Source organism: Myotis brandtii, unplaced genomic scaffold, assembly GCF_000412655.1.
Source record: "Myotis brandtii unplaced genomic scaffold, ASM41265v1 scaffold1084, whole genome shotgun sequence".
NCBI classification, from domain to species: Eukaryota; Metazoa; Chordata; class Mammalia; order Chiroptera; family Vespertilionidae; genus Myotis; species Myotis brandtii.
Genome location: NW_005353690.1, coordinates 1,032,592 through 1,057,466, shown reverse-complemented (window position 1 = coordinate 1,057,466; position 24,875 = coordinate 1,032,592).

The following is a 24,875-nucleotide window of genomic DNA, read 5'->3' as shown; positions in this document are numbered from 1 at the left end:
CTGGTGAGCAGAGCCAGCGTGCTTAGAGCAGCGGGAGAATGGGCAGACGGAAGATTAATGCCACGGAGCTCCAGAGCCTGGGCCAGCTCCATAGCACGCAGAGCTCCTGCCCGGATGGAGTGTGCATTAACAGGTGATGTAAGATGGGAGGAAGGAGGATATGACAAAGAGTAAATCCAAATGAGTAACTGTATTCCACATGCTCAATGCAAGGCACTGCTGGGCTTGCTGGCAAGTCGATGGCTGTCTCTTCCCTGCCAGTGGCCATGGCACCCCCAGCACAGGACACAGTGACTCTGCTATAAAACAGGCAGGGCCATCACCAGGCTGGATCAGGCAGTGATGTTATGAAGAGGTGGGGGGTTTATTTCAGCAGACCTGCGAGTGCAGATGTGTTCTTCAGAAATGCAATACTGGATGGAACACTATGGAGCACCAAGCTTGTCCTCAACTCCCATGGCCATAAGGCGAAGGCAGCAAGAGTAATGGTAGAGAATACTTATTGCATGTCCACTGTGTGCTAGACCCTATGCTAGGGAATTTATATATTTATTTATCCTTCAAGGAACCCTGAGATAAACAGAATATGGAAGTAGATATATGAATATATGACACACACACATAATACAAACATACATACATACATAATGAATACACATTTAAGTACTATATGTAATATAATGTGCAAATCATTTATCTTCTCTTTAGTTCCCTTACCTTTAATATGGAAATGCCTATATCAATTTATTTATATACCTAATTATTTTACACTTTTTAAAACTCATCCCTTTCCAGTGACACAAAATGTTTATAATACTCAATTATTAGGAAGTTCCAGCAGGGAGGGCTGCTAAGAACAGACCCTTGACCTGGGAAGAGCCCCTTGTTCAACTAGGGAAAACCCCAAGCCAGCCTCATCAGGCAGCCCCCACCTGCTGGTCATTGGATGACGCAACACCTGACACCCCTGGTGTTAAAGCTGTAAGAGCATCAGCCTTGGTTCCATGAGTACAGGTGCATTTATACTTCCTCATTCACCTCTGTCTTCATGGCTTCCGGCAGGGCCTGGAAGACACTCAACAAATCTTTATTGAATGAATGAGTGAGAAGTAGGTGTTTCCATATTACAGGTGAGGGAGGGCTGTTCAGGATCAATGTGTTCTAGAGTGAACCTGTTGTAGCTCATCCCCAAGGGAGTGCTAACGGCCACCAGGCCTGAATCAAAGAGCAGACAGTTTTATCTCAGAATGGTTTAATGCTCAGCTTTACAGCCAATGTTTTCTGGAATTCTCTTCATCTGTGAAATTCTTAGAAATGCTTTCTGGTTTTTATGGATTTCTTTCATGGGTTTTTTCTCTCTCATTCTAAGTAAAGTGCAAAGTCAACTTTTAAACAATGTCAGAGGAGAGGTAGATCCCATTGTCTCATGGCCCCATGTTTGCACAAATGTGTGTGTGTGTGTGTGTGTGTGTGTGTGTGCACACACACACGCTCGAGATGCTGAGAGCTCTGGTCTTGTTTGCCCCCACACATGTTACCTCTACAATTTCATAATTAGGGAGGATGCTAATGTTCCATGATTGGAAAATGTCGCCCTGTGTGACTAATTTGCCAGCAGGGCCTAATTGAGGTTGGGCCTCATCTGGGGTCTAAGTCTTTCTTCTGCGGTGTGGAGGCAGAAGCGGTGGTGGTGGCAGTAAGCCAGGCCTGGGTGAGTGGATGGCAATTTATTGTCCCTCATTTCTCAACAGTTCTGAAGGGTCAGATGGGACATCAGCTGCGGCTGAAATGGGGTTGGCCATAAAGGAAACATCTAGGGCTGGATTAACCCAGGTGGCAGGTGGCGCTCAATAAATAGCCGGGCTCTCTCCAGGGAGGACTTTGTTTTGAGTGAGGGGGATTCTTTTGTGTGGATACAAAGATCAGAGAGCATCTGGGCCCAAAGCAGCCCAAGGCAAAGTGTAGGTCCTGGGAGTTTGTTCCCATGGCATTCCCCCTTTGGGATGGATGGATGGAAGGTCCTGGGGGGCCCAAGGCTGTATCTGACAGCATCCCTATCCTCAGGGGCTCACTTTCTAACCAGGAACACCAAGAAGCAAATGGACAATGGTAATGCTGGGTGATGATTGCTAGGGGTAGCCGGGGCAGGAAAGTGCCTGCCACCTGTCCTGTGTTATCATTAATGCAGACTTTGCTAGTGCCCACCGTGTCTTGCTCTAACTGGTATCCCACACATTTTTGTCATCCATATCTATTCTACATTTCACTTTAACAATCTCTTTATGTCCACATTTCTTCCACTCGGCTATGGACCCCTGGAAGTCAGGGATGTCTGTGGATTTATCCTTGTCTTCCCAGTGCCTGTCATCATGCTTGGCACAGAGTGGGCATCCAATCACTGCTTTCTCTGTGCATACGGGATGTTAGCCTCTGCTCACTGAAGAGAGGGATGCCTTTATATTGGGTTCTTGACTGAATCTTAGAGAACGAGTTGGAGCAGGAGGAGGATAGGAGATAAGGGTATTAGAGACCTTCATAGATACAATAAATGTTTATTGTGCTTCCTCTATGCACAAGTACTAACGAGATACTGAGTATACAGTGATAAGAAAGCCATCATGGTTTCTGTTCTTGTGGATGTTACATTCTTCCAGGAGGAGGGTCCAATAATCAATAAATAGATAAAGGAGTAAGACAACCCCCCAATTACAAATTTGATACAGTGCTACAGTGAAAAATTAAAGTGGGTTGAAAGAGGACAGTGTGTGTGTGTGTGTGTGTGTGTGTGTGTGTGTGTGTGTGTGTGTGTATGTGTGTGTGTGTGTTGGGAAGAAGGCACTGTTTTCCATCTGGTGGTCATGAAAGGCCTCTTTGAGAAGGTGGCATCCACACTGTCTTTAAGCAATGAGAAGACAATGAGAAGGAGCCAGCCATGTGTGCATGAGGGAGGAGCATTCCAGGCAGGGGAACAGTATGTGCGAGGAATTTGTGGCAGGAAAAGATGGACCTGTGTGAGGACCTGAAGAAGGACTGAGGCTGGAGTGTCGAGGGGGAGGAGGGATGCAGGAGACTGAGAAGCAGCAGGAGCATATCATACAAGACTCATAGGATCTGGGGAGGAATGTGAATTTTATTTCAAGTACAATGAGGATTCATTAATGAGTTGTCAACAGGGGATATTATTTGATGGAGGTTATATAATTATTAGAGGCCCGGTGCACAAAATTTGTGCATGGGGGTGGGGAGGGTCCCTCAGCCCGGCCTGCACCCTCTTCAATCTGGGACCCCGCGGGGGATGTCCAACTGCTGGTTTAGGCCCGATCCCTGCACGGGATCGGTCCTAAACTGGCAGTCGGATATCCCTCTCATAATCCGGGACTGCTGGCTCCTAACCACTCACCTGCCTGGCTGCCTGCCTGATCGTCCCTAACCACTCTGCCTGCCTGCATGATGCCCCTAACTGCTCCCCTGCCTGACTGATTGCCCCTAACTGCTCTGCCTGCTGGCCTGGTCACCGTAACTGCTCCCCTGCCAGCCTGGTTGCCCCTAACTGCCCTCCCCTGCCAACCTGGTCACCCCTAACTGCCCTCCCTGCTGGCCTGATCACCCCTAACTGCATCTACCTCGGCCCCTGCCACTGTGGCTTTGTCCGGAAGGACGTCTGGATGGGTGTCTGGAAGACGTCTGGTCTAATTAGCATATTACCCTTTTATTAGTATAGATTGTCCCAGCTATGGAGAATGGATCATGGAGTGGGAGGGGCAAGAATGGGACCAGGGACCCAGTTAGAGGCTGCTGGAGTAGTTGGAGATATGGCAGGGGTTATGGGGTATGCTAAGGAGTATTTTTATTGTAAGGTGGTGGGAAGCCTTTGAAGGCTTTTGACCAGTAGGAGAATAACTTGACGAGGTGGGCCTTTTGTAACAATTGCTCACATGGCAGTGTGGAGGATGGATTGGAAGAAGGAAGGAAGGAGAGAGCAAGACCAATTTTTTGTTAAGTTATGAGGACCATATTTTAAAAGAGACACAAACAAACTATAGTTGACCACAATGGTCAGAAATCTGGAAAATACTGTATTTACATAAGAGTGCGATGGACTGAATGAGGGGAACATGGGCATCACAGACTGGCCTTGACTTTGGTGCAGACCCCCACGTGGTAGTTCTGGGAGCTGATAGCAACCTCCTAAGGGCTCAGATTCTGGGCCAAAATGCAGGGCTGAGTGTGTCAGAGTTCAAGAAGGGGTCAGTCAGACCCTCCCACCCTCCCTAACTTGCTCAGGGGTCAAGCAAAGACCAGCTCTGGGGAGTGGTCGAGTACCTCAGGGACATATGGGCCAGGTGGTAAGGCAGGCCATGGGCCCTTACACACAGCCCGAGGCAGCCTTTCTGGGCCACAGGTGGCTGCTGGCTCATAGAAATGTCCCAAGGTGGGCTCCTGGGCATGCACTCTACTGCCCCCTGGAGTCGGCTTCCTCTCAGAGGCAGCGTCTGAGGGGCATCTGCTCTGGAAACATGGGGCTGCTCTCCTTTTCCTCTGGATAGAGCTTCTGTGGAGAAGTCCTTTGACCAGGGCAGAGGCTCTTTCTGAAACCCTACACTCCTCTCTTAGTAGGGCCTTCTTTATCTTATTCTTACAGAAGCATCTGGAAGGCAGGGACCATGCCTTGCACTGCTTTATATCTCAAAAAACCCAGGCCCAGCTTCTTCCCCATGCTAGACATTCATTTGGCACTTTTTTTTCTACAAGATCAAGGCAGCGTGGTGGTGGGGACAGAGCCGGGCCGACCAGCTGCAGACTCTGGTCTCCGGTCTGCTCCAGGGTCTGCAGCAGGGTGAGCACAAGATGTATTAACTTCCTGCAGCTGCTGTAACAAAGTACCACAAACTGGTGACGTAAAACAACAGAAATGCATTCTCTCATAGTTCTGGAGGCCAGACATTTAAAACCCAGGTGTGGGCAGGGTTGGTTCCTCTGGCGGCTTTGAGGAAGAATCTAGTTGCTGCCTGGCTTCCAGCTTCTGGGGTGTTAGGTAACCCTCCACACTCCTTGGATTATAGCTGCATCACTCCAGTCTCTGCCTCCATTGTCACATGGCTTTCTTCTGTGTCTCTATGACCCCGTGTTTTCATGGCCTTTTTATAAGGACACCAGTCATTGGATTTGGGGCCCCCCTACTTCAATATAACCTCATCTTAACTTGATTATATCTGCTAATAAGGTCACATTTATAGGTGTGGTGGGTAGGATGCAGACAAATCTTTTTTGGGAGACCCAATTCAATGCACAACAGAAGGCCACTCACTATGTCACGTGGTGCCATCCTTTATGAGAAGGGGTTGTGTATGGTGGAAGGAAACCGAATTTGGAGAGGGGAGATTGGACCCCAATCCTAAGTGCTAGAAACTGTGCTATCTTCACAAAGTCGCTTCACCTTTAAGTGCCCCAGTTTCCTTGTTTGCAAATGATTTTGGAGGCACCTTCGCATTCTAACAATCAATAATTTTAAATATGTTTTTGGTTGGGCAGTTCTTCTGCCTCAAAGAAAAGACAAAGAATGAATGATGAGAAAACCAGTAAAGCACAGGAATAGAGAAGAAGGGGAGAGAAACCAAACCAGGGAGTAGCTCAATGAGCAGGAGAAAGGAAGGAAGAAGGAACATAGGACAAGGAGAAAAATGGAAGTAAAGAAACAGCCAAAACAAAGCCAGAGAAGGGAGATTGAGGCAGCAGGTCGCCGAGCAGAAATTTGAGACTATTTGCCTGTGTGCGCATTTAACCTTGTTTGCTCTTAATCCGACTGCAAACAACATATAGCTGCATAATAAGGAGCAGCGCCTTTCCCCTGGCAGCATACAAACTTCTGCTTCATAAGCCATTATCTCCCGAAGCTATTAATTTAGAGCATGTTGTGTGAGGGACTGCGGAGGCACGGCAGAGGAAGGTGCTCTGTGTGTGGAGAGAGAGGCGCTTCTCTTCCTTTAAATAGAGCAGGTGGAGGGCAGAAGTGAAGTCAGGGAGAGAACTGTGTTTCAGGGGCTGTGGCATCAGCGTGTTTTCAGCTGCCTCCCTCGCGGCCCACCTGCACCAACTATGAGGGGACCAGCCTCCCTCACCCACGGCCATATGCTCTCTCCGTCTCTTCTCCTGGTGACCCTAGCACCCCTGAGCCCTGTGCCCCAAAGAGGCTGCCATCAGAACCACTTCATGACCCACCTCTTTTGGCCTGTGGCTCCTTTGAGGGCGGGCATCCTTGAGCTGAGCTCCCCAAAATTAATCCCCTCGTTGGTAAGAAGCAGCAGCCCTCTCTTCCTGCACCAAGTGCCCTCAATTTCCTGGGCACCAAGTTCATGCCAGCTCCATTCACGTTCACCCCCAAACTGCAGCTGGTCTGCAGTCACGGTGCAGCAGGCAGAGTTGTCAGATTAGCAAAGAAAACCCAGCATGCCTGTTAACTTAGAATTTAAGATCAACCGTGATTCTTAAAAAATGTATAAGAAAGTCCCAAATATTGCATGTGGCACATTTACGCTAAAAAAAATTATTCGTTGTGTATTGGAAATTCAGATGTAAGCAGGCGTCTTGTATTTTATCTGGCCATCCTGGCGGCAGGGGCCCAACAAGGGGGCACCCCTGGCCCTTCCTGTTTCATTCTCCTGGGGTCTTGGGGAGCTGAGTCCCTGCACTGTTCCCCATTCCCTCTGAAGGTTTCACATGACATATCAGTTCTTCTTGTTCTAGGTCAGGCCCCTTTGGGCAGAAGGGGTCAGGTGAATCCACGAATAAATACATAGCCTTGTCTGTCACCCAGATGAGCCCTGGGGAAGTGTCTTGTCTCCATAGGGACGTGCCAGCCAGTGCTCAGTTAGAGCTCCTTTCCCCCACGTGTATCCCTTCGAAGGTATTTATCGTTTGCCACTAGGACACCAGGCAGGGGGCTAGCAGTGCGACACAATCCATCACAATGGCAAACATTGCAGCGATCACACGGCCAGGAATCTGCCCTGAGGAAGTAATCAGAGTGTGCACAGAGATTAATGAGTGAGGATATGTGTCATAGCGCTATTTATAACAGTGAGATATTAGAGACTTGCTGAGCGTTCAACAAAGGAGAATGGTGAATTATGGGGCGTTTTGGCGGGGAATATTATGTGACAACTAAAAATCATGCCTTTACAAAAGTGTTTTATGACACAGCAGTTTCATCATATAGAGAGTGGGGAAAGGATGTGTGGCGGTATGTCTAGGAGGAAAGTCACCAAAATGTTAGTTGTTGAAGAGTGTGGGGCCCAGCCTGCAGGACGGTGTGCAGTTCATTGAAGAATTTCTCCCATTCTGATGGCCAGGACTCAGGGGTTGAAAATCAGCAGGAAAGCAGTTTCGTTCACCTTGTCTTTGGGGCATCACTTGCTCGCAGATTCGGAGCTGGGACAGGGTGTGGAGAGAGAAGGGGCCTGAGGACTATGGTCTCTTCCTCACTGTTCCCTCTACTCCAAACTCTACCTTCTCCAATGTGCCCGCCAACTTCCTAACCCCCAAATCCCATCACAAGCAGCTTCTGCTCCCCTTTCTTCCATGGCCTGCCCTCACCTTCAGCAGTGATTCCCTGTTGGCAGAGGGCCGCGGAGAGCTGGGGCTCGGTGACCAACCTGTGTTCCGTGCACTGTGAATACATCCAGTAGACACAAGTGTCATTTCAAAATATAGGTAAATGCTGTTGCCATCAATGCAATACCAAACAGATTTGTTTAAAAGCCTTGTGTATGTAATATAGTTACATGTTTTGTATGTTTTTCTAATCAGTCAACTTAAAAAATATACTGATCAGATGATGGCCAGGGAAACAGAGAGAAATTATTTGCCCTTCAAATTATGATTGCTGATCTTTGTCTCGTGTTTCTGGAGTGAAAATATGGATTTCAGGTTTTTTTGAACTCTGAAATTTTATTTATTCTGTATGAATGAATATTTGATCTCAATATAGCATGTTTTTAAAGAGCCTTTAAAACGGGGAGACTGTTCCCTCTTGAATAGTTTGGGAACTATTGACATATGGGTCAAAATTAAACTTACTATGACCTGGCCTCAACCACGTCACCTAACTTCATCACCCCTACCTACCCACTCTTTTCAAACCATTCTTTCTTTGAATGTTTTTTTCAGCATCTCCACCTTCCTGCTTTATTTTGTCTTTGTAGTACTACAATCTTTTTATTTTTATTGCTTTCAGAGAGGAAGGAAGAGGGAAATGAGAGAGAATCATTGATTGGCTGCTTCCTGCACGCCCTCTACTGGGATCTAGCTTGCAACCCAGGCATGTGCCCTGACCAGGAATCGAACCATGATCTCTTGGTTCATAGGTTGATGCTCAACCACTGAGCCACACCAGCCAGGCTGCAGTACTTCAATCTTTACTTAAAGGCCAGTGTCAAACATCACATCCTCTCTGAAGACTGCCTGGTTGCCTGAATTAGGGGTGGCTTCTTGCTTTGTACCTCAATAAGGGGTAACATACATCTTGTTTACCCCTTATTGAGGCACTTGCACTAATTTGTTCATGCCTAACATGTCATAGGTTTTCATAAATATTTGTCGAATGACTGAATGAATCTGTGGGTAAGTTGGGGGGAAGGTACATGTTTCATGCCTTTAAAAACTTTTCCCAGCCACTTGCACATGATGGGGAATATGTTTGTTGGAAACAGTTACCCTGTGCCCTGCTCAACGGTGGTTCCAGCTCAAGGATTCTCAAACATTAGTTTGTGCATTCATTCATTCAACAACTCTTTTTTTTTTTAATATATTTTATTGATTTTTTACAGAGAGGAAGGGAGAGAGATAGAGAGTTAGAAACATCGATGAGAGAGAAACATCGATCAGCTGCCTCCTGCACATCCCCCACTGGGGATGTGCCCGCAACCCAGGTACATGCCCTTGACCGGAATCGAACCCGGGACCCCTCAGTCCGCAGGCCGACGCTCTATCCACCGAGCCAAACCGGTTTCGGCATTCAACAACTCTTTATTAAGTAACTACTATGTGTCAGATACTACTCCAGGCACTAAGGATACGGTGGGAACAAGACAGACAGGCGTCTGTTCCCAGGGAACTCTCATTCGAGTCGGGGAGATAGGTAATAAACTAATAAGAGAATCTCAGAATAAAACAGAGTAATGTCATCCATTCAGTCATTCGACAAATATTTATGAAGACCTATGACATGTTAGACATTGTTCTTGTTGCTGGGGATACAGAGGGAGCAAAGCAAAGATGCTGCCTTCAAGGACTCGGTGGGCAGGGTGCAGTATTAGGCAGGATGTCAGGCAGGCATCCATGAAGGAGCTGCCTGGGACCTGGATAACAAAGACAATGGTGTTTCAATAAACAATGACTTTATAAATCATGAAGAAGATGCAGCCAGGAAAAGACTGGGAAGAGAATTGCTCAACGCAGAGGGAAAATAGGTACAAAGGCTCTGAGGCAGGGACCCAAGGCAGGCCAGTGTGTGTGCTGAGGAGGTGGGAGGCAGTGGTGAGAGGGGAGGTGGGGCTTCCGCAGGGCCCTGCAGGTGCGCTCAGGCATTTGGATTTCATTTCATTTTGTTTCATGTGCATGGGAAGGTACTAGCTTAGGATGAATAAATGGGCCTAACTTCTTAGGCTCCCTCCTGAAGACCTGTTTGGAGAGTCTGTGTAAACCTAGGAACCTGCAGAACACTCCCCAGGTGGCTCTGTAGCAGGAGGTGTGACCAGGTCTTGGTGGCTGAGCTCAGAGACACCACCAAGGCTTTAAGACTTTAGCCCAAATGCCTGCCATTGAGAGGAGGGATCCACATGTGAGGAGGCTTTCGGGGAACTGCAGGCATGAATTGTGGCCCTGCAGCAGCCTAGACCCCAGCTCTGCCTTGGCCCGGCACCGAGGCTCCTCTCATGCTCCCAGAAAGTCCTGGGGAGTCTGCAGGTCCTCCCCTCTCTGTGAGACCCCCGACCTGGGCAAGAACACAAGGGCCAGGCTGGGAGCAGTTCTGAAGTCCATTTCATTTACCTTCTCTGAGTTTTGCTTTTGCAAAATGGTTGTAAAAAAAAATAAAGGAATTGGATGAGAGTCACTCTAAGAGTCTCCTCTCTAGAAATAAACTAAAATGAACACGTGGATTATATGTATTATCTTGCTGATGATCTTATAAAGCAGGTAGGCCAGGCCCATCGCCCACACGGGGCATTAATAGTTGAGTTGTCTGGAATCCGGGGTCCCCTGCTCCACAGCTCCAGGCTCATCCAAGACATCCCGGATCAGCCTTACTCTATGTTCAGTGCACACTGAGATTCCCGAGTACGGAATCTTGTGGCTAAAGTACTCCAAAATGTTGCTTGATCTGTCGCTCTGCCGATGGCTAGGCCTGCACCCAAGTGGATGGAGCGCTACCTTCCTGTGCAAACAAAAGAAGGCAGGGCTGGCTCTGGCCTGAGGATTGGGGACTTGCTTTGAGCTTCAAGATTGTGGTTAGATGGGTCCTCTCTCTCTCTCTGGAGCTGGGCTTGCTCCTCTGCAAAGTGAACTGGAGATGAAATGTCATTTCCGACTTTCATGATTATTTAGTCATTAGCTTTACAGAGCTGGGGAAATTGAGGCTTAGTGTCAGGCAGAGGGTCCTTCCCATCTCGGGGAAATTTGCCTTTGGAACAGAGAACGGGATTACAATTACTCTCTGGTTCCCCATTCTTCAGAGCAGCGTACAGAGAGAGGCTGGAATAAGCCCCCTGGCCTCTCGGTCTGCTCTTCATTTTCCACTCTGGTGTCTTTTACATGGAAGCTTTTATTATCTCTTCTTCTCATGGAGTCCTTTCTTTCCTATTCTGATGTTGCTGCAAACACAATTAGAGAGAACAAATGCTAATTTCACTGTGAACTGGAGACTAAGTATTTTTAAAAAGGAGGTAGGGGCCTTGGAGAGAAGACATTGTGTCTTTTCATAGTGTGGGGAAGCCAGAGAAGGAGAGAGGGTGCGATTCGGGGAGCTAAGCTTGGTGAAAGAGAAGTCAACTCATGTTCCTGTCTGAAGTGACATTACATTTGTATGGGAGGCAGGAGGATCCATTGACTGGAAAATGTGGGGATGTGCCAGGAAATAGCTCACAGTCTCAAAAGGGTTTTAACATAGGCACTGACTGTGGCCACAGATACCTAGAGAGTGTTGCCATAGCTCCATCATTATTCCCAGTCCTGCAATTTGCACATGACTGGCAGAGGAGCTCATGGCAAGTTTGACCAGTGGAGGGCGCCAGAGGCCTCCATCTGCAGAGCAGCCTCCATGTGAACACTGGTTGCCTTCCTAGGGAGGTTTTATAGGCAGGGCCATCTGCCCTCATCTGCTCAGCTGTTTGAGCAAGGCTTCCTTCCAATCAGGGAGGGAAAGGGCCCTGGACCTGCCACCAGCCTTGGGTGTTAGCCTTGGCTCTGAGGCCTCAAGCAAGCCATACATCTTGGCCTTAGTTTTTTTCAATCTTCAAAATCTGATCTCAGAGGTGACTTTCAGCTCAAACAACCGGCAGTTCTATGACTCATAATTATGACTGAAGCTCTGGACCGAAAGTGAGATTCACTTGACATGTTCTTGAAGGTTGGACATCAAGTAGGGGTGACTTGGGGAGAGTTTTACTTAGAGGAACAAGGAAAGGGAATCATCTCTCCACAGCTCCCTTGTCTTGAATCATAGGTCATCTGGATCTTTTCAGGCAAGTCAGTTAAAGGAAGCAAGATAATTTGGACTTGCATTAGGGTAAGTCAAGCATCACAACAAGTAAGCCCCAAATTCCAGGGGCCTAAACACAATGAAAGTATATATTTTTAATTCATATCGCAGTTCAACATGGTTTGAAGAAGATGAAATGGGCTCAGCTCCACAGAGTCATTCAGGGACTCAAGACCCCTCTTAATTCATGATTCCATCCTTCTCTGGTCCTCAAAGTGTTCCCTTCAGCCAGTGTTCCCTTCAGCCAGCCTTAGGAGTTTACAGGCCAAGAGGGGAGTGACATATATAATCCCCGCCTTCATTTCATTCAGCAGGAGTGGTTACGTACCCCCATCTACATGCATGGGACTGGGGAACATGGTTCATTGTTGTCCCCCAGAAAGAGGAGAACAAGGATCTTGGTGAGAATTGTCAGTGTCTGCCTATCTCGGGGCTGTTTCTGAGAATGAAGTTGCAGGGCTCCTAGAATTGCCCTTTCTGTAGCTTATGCATATTCACATGATGTCAGTGTCCCTGTCACTGTAAGACTGTGTCCTCCCAGAGGGGTGCCTTGCTTTGTATACAAAAGCATGGTATAGACTAGCAGTGGTCTGGTATGTGCTCTGAAGTCAGATATATCTTGTATCTATTCTAAGCTCCACTAATTAAGTGTAAGAACTTGAATAAGAAACCTGTTTCCAGATTCTAGATGTGGCAATTGAGGGTTATAAGGACTGATTTCATAGGGTTGTAGTGAGGATTAAATGAAATAAGATATTTAAGGTGACTGGGACAGAGAAGGCACTCAATAAATAGTATCAGAATTCTCTTCTCACTTCCCTTTTGGGATTGTTCTAACACCACAAGAATTCTGATTAGGAATATTCGTCTATGGTTCAGCTCATTAATGAATTTGGGCCACTTCCAACTCCCTAAAACATTGTAAGACCCTTTCCATCCTGCTGAAATGGAGGTTGATGTTAGCTCCAACCCGGCATGCATTTAATAAGACATAAAATAAAAGGCTCAAAACCATATAGAAGAAGGAGCCGAGATGATTATACTAAAAATCTAGGCTACTTATGTGACTGCAATGAAATATTAAATTTAGTTTTGAGATGTCTGGCAGCCATGGCAAAAAAGGGGAATAGGATGGGTGACAGAAATCTCATTGTCTGATTTAAGAAGGCACGCCTCATTGTAAGGGAATATTAACTCTTTAAGGGAATAATATGATAAAAGACATTTATTTACCAGATGCTTATAGATAAGTATCACTGAGAGCATAAGAGTCCTTCCCCTTCTCTCTATGTGATTAGCTCTGAAAACTGCCTCTGGAGTTTTGAAAGCTTATCTGGGGCAGGATGAAGAGAGCTCTTGCCCCAGGATGTACTAGCAGGCTGGCACCTCCCACAGGTAGAGTAAATAGATGCCCTGCTGATAGGTGAGAAGTGCAAAGAGGACAGAGTCCTAAGTCCATAGGCTGGATTCTAAGAGCTGGGAACCACCTGACACAGAGTCACAGGGACTGTGAATGCAGTGAGGACAGACCAAGGGTGCTGCTGTCACACTGTCCCTCCTGGTGCCTGCCCAGTAGTCCTGCTGGATGACATACAAGGTGCAGTGACCTGGCCAGGGCCCGCTCTGCACGGTTCGTCTTCTGGTGACTATAAATCCTCCTGAAATGATTTTGCATTTTGTTTAGGAGCCAATTCGTCTAATTATCATGATAAAGCGACATTATTTGCAGATGTCTCACTATTTTTTAAAAATCCAAGTTGCTTCTAATGAATGCTTGATGTGACATTTTGTGATGGCAGGCCGAGGAGTGCTGGGACCAGGAGCTATTGAAGTGGGAGAACCACTCACCGAAATTATTGTTTTATTTCCTTTTAATCAAGTTTGGAAGGGAGAGAATCTAGTTAAAATCTACAGAAAATGCTTCCATCCAGGAGCCTTTAAAGCTCCTGCCAATGGCAACCATGAGGAGCAGACTGGAAAGAGCTTTGCAAACCTTCCCATGCACAGAACGCTCTACTTGCACAGCATGGCGATGGTGGCTGGTCTTCACACAGCACCCAGCGTGAACGTGCTGTGAGGGTTGATAACATTTGGCAAGATTTGGTATTTATTTTGAAATGTTCTCTGTTTATCCAGTTGCTCTGGGACCTTGAGATGACAGGAATCATTCTTCTCTTTATAGACAGGAAACGGAGTCACAGCCAGCATTTGGACGGACTGCATTAGAGCTTGGATTCTGTCCCATGATATTGGTGTGGGTTTTAGAGGTTGACTTCATAGGAAGTTTATGATTGACCACTTGACTTGGGATCTTAGACAGGGTCTCCATGAGGACCACAGCTGGCTAGTGATGGAAGGGGGCATGGAAATAAAACATCCAGGATACTTCTGTAAGCCCTTCCTGCCTGCAGAATTTGGCCCAAGTAGCCACAGGGCCTTTTCTAAGTTTCACACATCTGGCCCTTCCCTTCATTGTTCTGACCATCTGCAGAAAGCTTTTGACACTAGATAACTTGACCCACACAAAGTTCAGCCCCAAGAAACAATGAGCCAGCAAAAAACTGGCAAGATTTGGCATCAGTCACCTTAGGTTTGAATCTCAGTGCAGCTATTTTTGAAGCGTGTGACTGGATAGGTGACTCTGGGTATAGGACGTAATTTGAATGGGATCTCTTCTGAACACCCTGCTCAGTGGCTCTCTGAGAGTGGTTTCTCAAGCAACAACATCAACACCATCTGGTAATTTGTTAGGAATACCAATTCTTGGGCCCTACCCCAGACCGACTGAAGTATAAACACTGGGGGTGGGGCCCAGCAATATGGGTTTCAAAAGCCCTCCCTCCCCCAGGTGTCTCTGGCACATGTTTAAGTCTGGGAAGCATTGCTCTAACTAATAATACCACCAACCCTATGAGGGTGTGGTGGAGCTCATCAGGAGTCAGGAGAAGTTTGTAGCTCACAAGAGCTCTTCAGTGAGCGATGACGTGACCGAGGCTCATCATAGTGTCTTCTCTGAAAGTTCCTTTTAGCTTTAGAGACACACAGTTCACAACACAGAAGTGTAGGTTCAGTGATCACCTGACCATGTTTTCCTAGTGGGCACTCACATCTGGGGAGATAGACTTGACTTTATACATTCATATTTTCTTGCTTTTTCCCCTACAATTTTATTATACAGCATTTTCTTTATTTTATTTTATTTTATTTTATTGTTTAAAGTATTACAAATAGTAGTACATATGTCTCCCTTTCCCCCCATTGACCTTCCCCTCACCTCCCTGCCCCCCTCTCCCCCAGCACATGCTCTTACCCCCCCCCCAGTGTCTTGTGTCCATTGGTTATGCTTATATGCATGCATACAAGTCCTTCTGTTGATCTCTTACCCCCCCCCAACACTCCCCAGCCTTCCAGCTGTAATTTGACAGTCTGTTCGATGCTTCTCTGTCTCTGTATCTATCTTTTAATATTTTCTTGCTTCTTATCAACTTCCAGACCTGGGGGCAGAGTTCCATGACAGGGAGGAAGGTCAAACACCATAGGGACTGTTTGGGCATCATGTTGACCCCTACGGACCAGCAGCTCTCCTCTAAAGGTAACATTCAAGAGAGGAAGAACTTTGTCCACTGGAGGCAGAAGACTCTAGAAGCCAGTCTAGGACTCTAGATTCCAGAGGTGAGTTTTGTGCTGTTTTTATCCCCTCGGTCTTCCTATTACTTTTTTCTTGTTCATTAACTCACTCCATTAGAATAGTGGACCCCCTAAAGAGGTCTTCTCCTCACTCCAAAATCATCACACACAAAGTAATACAAGAGAAAAGAGTTACAAAACTTTTATAAATAGCTCACATATAAATAAAGCTTTCCACCCCAAGTGCCTTCATTTTGCTTCTTAAAATATCCCTTGAAATCAGACGGGCAGAGATTATTGACTGAAGCAGAGAGGAATAAATTGATTTAGCCCCGATCACCTGGTGGCCCCAGAGTCAGGCGCCAGGGGCCAACTCTCCTTGTTTGCTGGTTGGGAGGTTGTGAGGGCCCTGGTTCCCAGAGGCTGCAGTGGACATGGGGAAACAAATGATGTTTGTTCAGCAAGCAAAGGAACAGAGCCAGGTGATCTACCGCCTTGTGTAGGGGAGTCCCCTGCCTCGTCTCTGTGGAGCTCCTAAGGAGATAAGATTCAGCAAACACAGGCCTGGGAGGTCTGTAATGGAAGGAGACGCTATTGAGCTGCTTGGCATGCACGTGGAGCAGGTCTGAGGTCCCATCTGAGGGAGCCCCAAGGAGTGATGGGACAGGTGAGCTCCTTGGGGGAAAGGGAGTGGGCATCTCTCTTCAAATCTGGTAACCGGATGTGGCAGATGAGCCCCAGGTATTACTGCTTTGAAATGGCAGGTAGGTTCTGATCACTTCATCTTGATGTTTGGGATTGTTCTCTAAACCATCTTTACCCTTCACTTATGTTATCTCAATCTTGATCACCCAGCGGAGTTGGGGGGTAGAGGGATGAGTAGTGAGTGTGAAGCCCAACTAGGGAAACTGAGGCTCAGAGAGGCTGGTGACATGACAGTGAGCCCATGGTCTGGACTCTGCCACCATGCACTGTCCTTTGTCCTGAACCAGCAGCGCATTTGTGTGTGTGTGTGTGTGTGTGTGTGTGTGTGTCTTAAACAATAAACATTTATTTCTCATAGTTCTGATAATTCTTGGACCTTGGGAAGTCCAAGGTCCAGGTGCCAGCTGATTCCTGGTGAGAGCTCTTTTCCTGAGTTGCAGACAGCCACCTTCTTTTGTGTCTTCCTGTGGCTGAGAGAGCATCCTTGGATTTTCTTCTGTGTCAGGGAGACAATGCTGAACAGGGGCTTCCCAGGTCAGGGGTCCTTGTGCTTCAGACTTCCTGTCCCCATTCCACTGGGCCCGGACATCAGCCTGAACGTGGCCAAAGTGCCTGCGTTAGAGAAAGCTGAGCAAGAGAACCGGTCCAAGTGGGGTGGGGGTGGGGTGGAGTAGGCCTGCTTCCTCCTCTTCCTGCCAGGAATCCAGCTGTTCTCCATTTGCAGACAATTTGTGGGAGGGTTAACAGCCTCTTCCACTGGAGGCACCAGCTGGTACAGACTCTGCCCCCAGAGGAGACTTCAATCATCCTGCCCTCTGCAACCAAGGCGGGAGGCACAAGAGGAGGTGTGTGCATGCGCGCACATGTGTGCATGAGTGTGGGGGGTGGGGCAATGGGGTCTTTATCCCGGCCCCCTCCCATCTCAAAAAGAAAAGTTGGGACAGCCTCTTGGAGGAGGGAAGACTGAATAGAGGAAAATTGGCAGCCCAGGTCAGGTGATCAATGGCAAGCAGAGATTTCCCACCTCTAAAGAAAGTGCAGACCGTGCAGATCCTCCCTGCATCCTCCTCTTCCCCCAACACAGTGTCAGAGCTGGAAGGGACCTCAGAGAGCCTGCTGTCTAACTCACTTCAGAGAAGGGGGACTGGGCAGGGCCCAGGATGAGGCAGGGGCTGACAAGTGATGTCACAGAGGCTTAGGTGCAGAAGCAAGTTTTATAACATTCATGACAATGCCTAGCCACTGACCATGGCCATGGATTTCATTATAACAATTAACATGTGCAATCCTGACTGATGAGCCCAATTATTTTCAGTATTTTTTTTATCATAACAAAAATCTCATAATGATAAGTTACTGTCATTGAGTGGTTTGGGTGCCAAGTGCTTTTCACTGATTGGCTCATTTAACACCCCGACACTCCGTTGAGGTAGATCCCATCACTCTCTCCATTTTGTGGATGAGTAGACTGAAGCTTGGGTTAAAAATGCTTGCCCCAGGTTCACAGGTTGCATTGAGGTCTGGCTGTTCTGATGCAAACAGTAAGTGTAGAGCCAGGGTCTGAGCCCAAGCAGTCCAACTCTGGAGCATGAGTCTTAGTTCCAACTCTGTACTGCTGCCCCCACAACCCCACATGCTAGTACATCTTGGCCTGCATTATGATGGAACTGGTAAGAACCTTGTATGACTTTCTAGGTGGTATTTTCATGAATTCACAGTCCAGTGGTCCAGGTAATTTTTGTAGTATGTGTGTTTTCCAGAGCTGTGGGGAAAGGCGAGCAATGCTCCTCACCCATTGATGGGTGTTGAATCTCTAAAAAAGGAGACTGGAGGAAAAAATGATATCAGAAATGGATTGCCCTTTGTTGATGATAAATGATCTTTGGAGCCAGCACCCCTGATGCTAAGGTGAAAAACACCAGAATTATGTAGCCCTCTGAAGTACTTGCTCTCCAAGACTTGCTTTCATGCCAAGAGCAGTGAAACAATAAAGAAGCTGATGTCTTGTGTTATAAGAAGTGCTTTTGTTGTTGTTTTCCATGAATTTATGTAACTGGCTTTCATTAAGATCTAGCTGTTATCTGATGCATAAAATATCTGAAGAGCTACAATGAAGTCAAGTGGCTTAAGATGCTTTGGGAGCATTGAGATGCAGCTCCAGCTGAGTCTGGAGTTCTTAGCTGTGTCGTCGCCTATTTATTTAAACCTCCATAGTTTCCTCCCTCAGAGGCTGTGCGGCACCAACCCTGGCTCTCAGAGGTTCTGTGTGGTGCAGACTTTGGATAAGTGAGCCCTGGGTTGGTGGAGAGCACAGGAGACAGCAATGTCCACTGGGTCCACCCACCAAAGGGATCCGAGCCCAGGCTAGAGGGGATACGGTGTGGTGGGTTGGTGGCATGTTCTGGGTCCCCACTGATTAAGAAACCCAACCTCTGTCTGTTTGCCTGGCTCACCTGTTTCTTTGCCTCTGGCTGTGCTTGGCTGCCCCTCTGTCCTTCATCCTGTCTCTCACCCCACCCCCAGCTCCATAGCAATGGCTAGCACCTTTAGCTTTAGAGACCAACATGAGTGTGGGAGTGTCTTCATGACACCTGGTGAGGGTTAGTGCTACCCAAGGCTGGTGGCCTTTAAGGAAAAATGGCCTCTGAGACTTTGGCCAACAACATGGGAGTTTGTGTTTAAGCAACTTGGGTGCAAATCTACTTAGGGATGTGAACTTGGACAAGTTATTCAACTTCTGTGAGCTCAGGTTTGCTTACATTTAAAACGAGCAAGATTGGTGGGAAGGTGAAATGAGGCAGTGGGTGCTTTTAGTGAGGGCCTGGCACATGGTAGGTGCTCAATCAATGAGAAATATGAGTATTGTCATTATTACTACTACTAGCTTCAACAGTGGGAATTTTGCTTCAGTTTCATAAAGGCACATCAATCTCTTCCTTCTTTCTACTCTTCCCACCTTCCCAATTAAATAAATATTCATTGAGAGGCTAGTTTCCAAAGAAGCAGTTCTAGGTCATTTGACTTTTAGGATTTTTGTCCTCCAAGTGCCACCAGTTACCCTGCCTGCACCTCCAGTGCCCTCACCCCTGGCAGATCTCTGGCTGCCCCCTGACTGTTCTCACTGCTGCCCAGGTCAGCATCCTGCCTTTGTGTCCCTCTGGCTGAGGCTGGGCCTGGCTTCCCTGGAGAGGTGTGCGACAGTGTGGCTGGGATGAGTCTGCCGCGTTATTTCTCTCTGGGCTCCTCTTGATCAGAATGAAGCTGTCATTTCTCGGTGGCCGGAATGGTCCTCAGAAAAAACCATGAATAACCTTCCCTCGAGCGGCAGCATTTGGGCTTAATTGTGTTTTGTTAATCAGGAAAACAATTAATTTGCCTGCTGCCTCTTTGGTGTTTTTTTTTTCTTTCCTTTTTTAATATAGGAGATGCTGCTAAGATGATCCATGTGATGTCTCTAGATTCAATTTCTCTCTCTCCCTAAGGCAAGGAACAACCCCTCTGTCTCCATGACATCCGGAGACAGCAGGGCGAGGCGCTGTGCTTGCCAAAGAAGGCTGGTTTCTAAAACTTACATATAGGCTGGTTTCTAAAACTTACACGTCTGCTTCCCGGCAAGAAGAGGGCTAGCTCCCCAGCCTCTCACACATCCGGGAGGGGAAGTAGAGATCCAGAAGGCTCTGGTTTTGCTCCCTCTCCTGCCCTCCTCCCCCATGTGACAAATGGCAAAAATGCTTGGCAGCCACAGGGTAGCACTTGTCTGGGGGATGGGAGAGGGGGGTGGTGCTGTGTTGCTTGGATAGATTCTTTCACTCCCAGGTGTTAATGACTGATTAAGGGCAAAGCTCCAGGCCATGCAGTAGAATGTGTTCCCTACCGGTGGTCGGCAAACTCATTAGTCAACAGAGCCAATATCACCAGTACAACGATTGAAATTTCTTTTGAGAGCCAAATTTTTTAAACTTAAACTATATAGGTAGGTACATTGTTATTAACTTAATTAGGGTACTCCTAAGGCTTAGGAAGAGCCACACTCAAGGGGCCAAAGAGCCGCATGTGGCTTGCGAGCTGCAGTTTGCCAACCATGGTGCCTAAACCAAGAGAATGACTCCAAGGGCGGAACATTTGGAGAGTGGCTAGCAGTCCCTTCAGATTCTTTTTTTTTTTTTAAATCTTCACCCGAGGATATTTTTCCATTGGTTGTTTTAGAAAGAGTGGAGAGGGGGGAGGAGGGAAAGAGACAGAGAGAGAGGTACCCTTGAGGCTTCAGTGCATGGGCTGACACTCTAACCACTGAGCAACCGGCCAGGGCTCAAATTCTCTTTATAGCAGTGCAGTAGTCGTTGTATGTCACAGTGTATTGTCTGCCAGGGCGGCAACTCATCTTCTTCTTATTCACTGATGTGTCCACCCCACCGGCTTAGAATAATCTGACAGGTGGTAGGCACTCAAATATGGGTTGATGGAAGGTTGTGGGGTCAAATTCAATGCAGAGAACAATAAACCCCTTGTTAGGCAGGCCATTCAGCCTGCATTTGAGCAACTGGACACACCAATCATGTCTTACTAAGCAGCTGGCCATGACATGAGAAGATTTCCCCTGCCCAGGAGCTAGTGACGAAGGTCTGCAACAAGAAGCGAGGAAGAGGGGAGAGAACCGATGTGCTAGGCCTTTCATGACAGATACTCTCCCATTTTCTCCTTAAGTAATCGTGGGAGGTGTGTTCCTGTTTCACAGTTGGAGGAACTGAGGCTTGGAGAGGTAAGTCACTTCCCAGATCACACAGCTGGTTGGTGGATGAGCACAGTTCCCACGAGTCCATCTGACTTCAAAGCTCACGCTCTTTGCACAACCTCCGGTTCTTCTCATCGCGGGGCCGCTCGGGTAGCCTGAGTGCAGGTCATCTGTGGGCTGGGCCTTGCAGGGGTGGAAGGGGCTGGACTCAGTTTCTCCCCTCAAGTCCACACTCCTTGGCTTTGACTCCTGGTCTCCTCATTCACTAGCTATGGACCTTGGACAATTTGCACAACCGCTCTGTGCCTCAGTTTCCTCATCTGCAATGAAGATGACAACAGTACCAATTTCATAGGGTTGCAGCTGGGTGCAGCCCTTATAGCTGTGCCTGGTCCACAGCACAATAGGTGTGAGTTAGAGCTATTATTAGGACACGCTCTGTATCTTTATATGTCTGTGTCATTTGAGGATCATCTGTGTGGTATATGGCTCTTAAATTATTTAGAAAATCCTGGTCGCCAGGGACCCTCTACATAAAATCAACTTTATAACCAGTTTCTACTGAAATGCCGATTATTAAACACTGGGAAAGCACACCTTCATCTAGATGGCTGTTTATCACTGTTGTACAGGCAGGTAGGGTATTATTACCCTGAGCTGAAAACCCATGTTTAGCAAAGAGTTTGTGCTGGAGGGAAGTAAGCCCTGTGTGCTGTGGTTAAGCTCCCCTGGAAGGGCTTTGGAGAGGGGATGAGGGAACGCATTGGACACGGCAGATTACCTAGGGCCCCAGGGATTTGCTTGTGAGGGGTTGCCTGGCTCCCTGCCGATCCCCACCCCTTCCAGGGAAGAGCAGAGGAAACAGAGGTCCAGTGGAGATGCCACAAAGGATTGGACATGGCCAGTGTAAAAGCAGGACCTAGAGCCGTCGCTCAGACAAGTGTCTGCTTTGGTGCAGAATCAAGGAGGAGACCTGTATTCGTTTCCTCGGGCTGCCGTAACCACAGGCCGCAGACTGGATGGCTTTAATTATCTCACAGTTCTGGAGGCTGAGGGTCCATGGTCAAGGTGTCAGCAGGGTTGGTTTTTCCTGAAGCCTCTCTCCTTGGCTTGCAGATGGCTGGCTTCTCGCTGTGTCCTCAAATGGTCTTTCCTCTGTGCATACACATCCCTCCATCTCTTTGTGCACCTCTTCTTATGACACCCATCAGATTGGATTAGGGCCAACACTAATGGCTTCATTTTAGCTTAATCATCTCTTTAAAGGTCCTATCTCCAAATATGGTCATATTCTTAGGTACTGGGGATTAGGACTTCAACATGTGAATCTGAGGGCGGCATAATTCATTCCATAACAAGGCCTTTATGGGATTTATTGTTGAATTAATCCTAGATGTTTTGGAGGACCCATGGCTAATTCCCTTCATCTTTGGATGAACTTTACTAATAAATCAGAACCATATATTTTGGATCATAATTTATCTTTATAGCACCCCTATTTCACAGATGATAGAATTGAGGCTCCCAGGAGGTGACGTATGGCCTCAGTGCTCATTAGGTCAGTAGCAGAGCTGCCTGTGGCCACTGGGCTCTCCCACCCAGGCCTCCACACTCCCCATTGGACCAGTGGTTCTCCAGGCCATTGGGCAATGTCTGGAGAAATTTGGTTGTTACAACTGGGTGGTGGGTGCTCCGGCATCTAGTGAGCTAAATATCTTAACAATGCACCGGACAGCCCCCCAACAAAGACTTACCTGCACCCTAATGTCAGTAATACCAAGGTTGAGACACCCTGTCACGATGGAACTTCTGGTCACCCAAGGACAACTGTGCAGAGCAAAGTGCTGAGCTGGAGTCCTGTCATGCCTGAGTAACCTCCCTGTCCTGTCCCAGAAACACTGCCCTGGGGCCAGTCTGTCCAAACTCCGGTGACAGTGACATCACCAGGGCCCCGTGAAGGCTGTCACCTCTCCAGCCCCTCTCCTGCAGATTCTGACTGACTTTTTGCTTTTTTAAAAAACACACACATATATTTTTAAAGAATTTACTGTTTGAATTTGTGTCTCCAGTGATTTTATCATCAGGGAAGTCTGGGAACGGCCTTACACAGCTTCCGCACGCGCACACTGGTCTTGGGTGGGGCTGGTCTTTCCTTGGCCCTGCGCCTGGTTTGAAAAGAGCCGCCCTGTCTTTGGTTTGCCTGGAGTACGTGCCTCATGCTCATTGTCTGCCCAATACCCAGCCTTTCTTCCTGGAACAATCTCCCAAAATCACATAGATGACCTGAGCTAAGTACAAATGAGAAACTGATCACTGTATTTGCACTCCCATGACCATAGGCCTGCCCACACACGACTATGCTGGGACCTTGCTTTCCCTTGACTCAGTGTGAAGAAGAAAAGTCTGACTGGGATCCCAGCCCAGGCCTTTGAAAAACTAGAAGGATCTTATTATAGTGAAGTTTCAACTTGTGAGATGGTCCAGAGTAGAGACCTCCCTCTATGCGCCCCCCCCCCAAAAAAACAGAGGGCAAGCAAGGTTTCAATTCACATACACCCCAAAGTCTGTACACACTGGTGTTTAAACATTACCTTCATCCCTTTCACAGCATCTAAACCCTGCAGGACTGATGTGGAAAATGATAGAATTTGGGCTCTCTCTTCTGCCAGCCTGCTGAGTATGTCTCCCCAGCCGTGGGCCCATGCTTCCTGCTTGCTGAGCTGATATATATGTACAGGCATTTCTTTCCCTCCACATTTCTGGGTTTGTGTAGCCCACGGATGCTTGGAACTTTCAGCAGGAAAAGGGCACTTAGTGGAGAGAGACTTCTGATATTTCCCCCGAGAAGCTGCCTTCCCTGGGTGTTTCCCTCTCGGGGAGGGGTCGTTGGGAGAGGAGAGCACATTATTCCCCTGTTATTTGGTATCATCTGGTACTGGCTATGGGAGGCCTTCGCTTTTCCTGCTCTGTCCCAGAGGGTAGCCACAGGCCACACGTGGCACTTGGAATTGAAAATTTAATTCCTTAAAATTCAACAAAGTAAAAAATTCAATTCTTTAGTCACACTAGCCACCTATAGCCACGTGTGGCTGGTGACTATGTACTGAACAGCTCAGACGTGGAACATTTCCATTACACAGAAATTCTATGGGACAGTGTGGTTTTATTCCAACATACAGATGTTTCTTGAAAGCCATAGGACTAGAGGTATGTGAGCCAGGATCTTCCCACTCTTAAATGATGATCTCAGAGACTGGGAACGGCCAGGCACCTTAAGTTAGGGAGGGCAGGAAGCCCAGCGCCCTCAGAGGCCTCATGGGTACTATAGGAACCATGCAGGGAGCCATGGGGACTCAGTTCAGTGGAACCAAAATAGGGACCATGGCTCCCTGAAGTCTCCCAGCATCGTTAGCTCCAGGACAAGAGGCCCTTAGGGGCTGGGGAGCCATGGTGGGTTAGTCATGGTGTGACCCAGCTTATGCAGGAAACAGCAATCCACCTGTCCTCACCTCCCTGCACTTTCTCCAGAGGGAAGTCCTTCAACTGCAGAGAGGGCCCTGCAGGGCTCATGGAGCAGGGTCTGTTTTACACTGTCATCTCCGCTGTGTGTTGACAACGTGGCCGCTGATGGTGCTGGTCTCTAGCACGGGCGCCTGCTTGCCAAGCCCTCGCCCTCTGTCTGCTCCACAGTCTCTCAAAGCTGCTGCCTGCCAAGCTGCACAGCAGTCCCGGTGGTCCTGCCAGCCTGGCGGGCAGCCCAGGTCCTGCTGAAGGTCTGACTCACTCTAGGCAAATCACTGCCTGAGGCCTCAGTTTCCCCATCTCCACAAGCTGAACCATGTCTAGATGCAGGCTGAAGAGCAGAACGCCACTTTGGGGAAAGGCCACGGAGATGAACTGGGTAGACAGTTCCCCAGGAAAAGCCTACACGCAGGGACTTGGGCCCAGCAGAAGGCAGGAGAAAAGTCTGCAGCCTGAGTGGTGGATGCAGCCTGTCAGGTGTTGGGTGAAAGGATATACCTCTTGCCTGGGATTTCCTACCCTTCCTCCCTCCCT